Here is a 1,897-nt window from a genome sequence, read left to right as displayed (position 1 = left end):
CAGGCAATTCTCCTGCCTCAGCCTCCTGAGTAGCTGGGATTACAGGCACGCGCCACCATGCCCAGCTAATTTTTTGTAGTTTTAGTAGAGACGGAGTTTCACCATGTTGACCAGGATGGTCTCGATCTCTTGACCTCGTGATCCACCCGCCTCAGCCTCCCAAAGTGCTGGGATTACAGGCGTGAGCCACCGCACCCGGCTGGTGCAACAAATTTTTAACTGCAAATTCTCATGTTCACATTTTTCATGTCTTCTCAATATCACTTTTTGAAAAAAATCTTCTATGCCCTGCTCTGGCCAAAGGTCTTGAGCAAAATAGGAACATATAACTGAAAAGAAATAAAAACAAATTAGTCCACTTATTAGACTCTGATAAATATATTTTACGAATCTAACCAATAAAATTATTCAATCCACACAAATGAGATGACATTGCAATATACCACAGGTCCTAAGTACTTCAGAGATATGTAAATGTTATAAAAACATACATACCAGCTGGGTATGGTGGCTCACATCTGTAATCCCAGCATTTTGGGAGACCAAGATGGTCAGATCACCTGAGATCAGGAGTTTGAGACCGGCCTGACCAACATGGAGAACCCTTGTCTCTACTAAAAATACAAAATTAGCCAGGTGTGGTGGTACATGCCTGTAATCCCGGCTACTCAGGAGGCTAAGGCAGGAGAATCAATTGCTTAAACCCAGGAGGAGGTTGTTGTACTCCAAGATCGTGCCATTGCATTCCACCCTGGGCAACAAGAGCAAAACTGTCGCACCCACAAAAAAAAAAACAAAGCATACAAACCAAAATACATATGTAGATAATTAGATAATTTATGAGTTAAGTGTGTGCAGTGCGTAAAGTGAGTTCAATGCAAAAATCCACACAGAAAAAATAAAAAGTTTCTGACATTTACCAAACACAACACTTTCTGCTTCCTAATATTACATAGTTTCTTTACAAGTAAGTTGTCAACTTCTGGTTTCTTTCTTAAAAGATGAGAAAAATATTGGCACATACAACTTAATTTCTGGCTTTGACGGGCCTTTTCACACTGTTTCTGTCTCCCATGACATAAAGTGCTGAAAGAAATGGTAATATACTTTGAAATGAGAGTTTGAGTCTGCTAAGACCAAAGATTTTGGGCAAAATAAAAACATACAACTGAAAAGAAATAAAATAACAAATTAGGCCACTGCAGAAGAGCACTACAGTGCTACAGAGAGAGAGCAGGTGTCACAAGCGATTACTTACTTTTCAGAAGAAACATAAATAATCTCCTTTAGCTAGAAGTAAACACAAAATTTCAGTCAGGACAAACCTGAAGATGATGTTTAAGAGATTCCCATAATCTCCAGCCAAGACCACTGTTTTCTGACTATGCCAGGACAAAGCTACATTGTAAATTTTGTGACAGGTGGCCTTTTTAAATGTCCAAATCTGAAACAGTACAATCTATAAATGGGGCAATATAATCTCATCAAAAATACTATAAAATTTTCAGAAAGAAATCATTAAAAATGTATATACTAATTTTAAAAATTGAATAATAGGCCGGGCGCGGTGGCTCAAGCCTGTAATCCCAGCACTTTGGGAGGCGAGGCAGGTGGATCACGAGGTCAAGAGATCGAGACCATCCTGGTCAACACAGTGAAACCCTGTCTCTACTAAAAATACAAAAAATTAGCTGGGCATGGTGGTACGTGCCTATAATCCCAGCTACTCAGGAGGCTGAGGCAGGAGAATTGCCTGAACCCAGGAGGCGGAGGTTGCGGTGAGCCGAGATCGCGCCATTGCACTCCAGCCTGGGTAANAAAAAAAAAAAAAAAAAAAAAAAAAAAAAAAAAAAAAAAAAAAAAAAAAAAAAAAAAAAAAAAAAAAATTGAATAATAA

This window comes from Cebus imitator, unplaced genomic scaffold (genome assembly GCF_001604975.1).
Source record: "Cebus imitator isolate Cc_AM_T3 unplaced genomic scaffold, Cebus_imitator-1.0 Scaffold823, whole genome shotgun sequence".
Classification (NCBI taxonomy): domain Eukaryota; kingdom Metazoa; phylum Chordata; class Mammalia; order Primates; family Cebidae; genus Cebus; species Cebus imitator.
The sequence above is the reverse complement of the archived record's forward strand: the minus strand, read 5'-3'. Positions refer to the sequence as shown.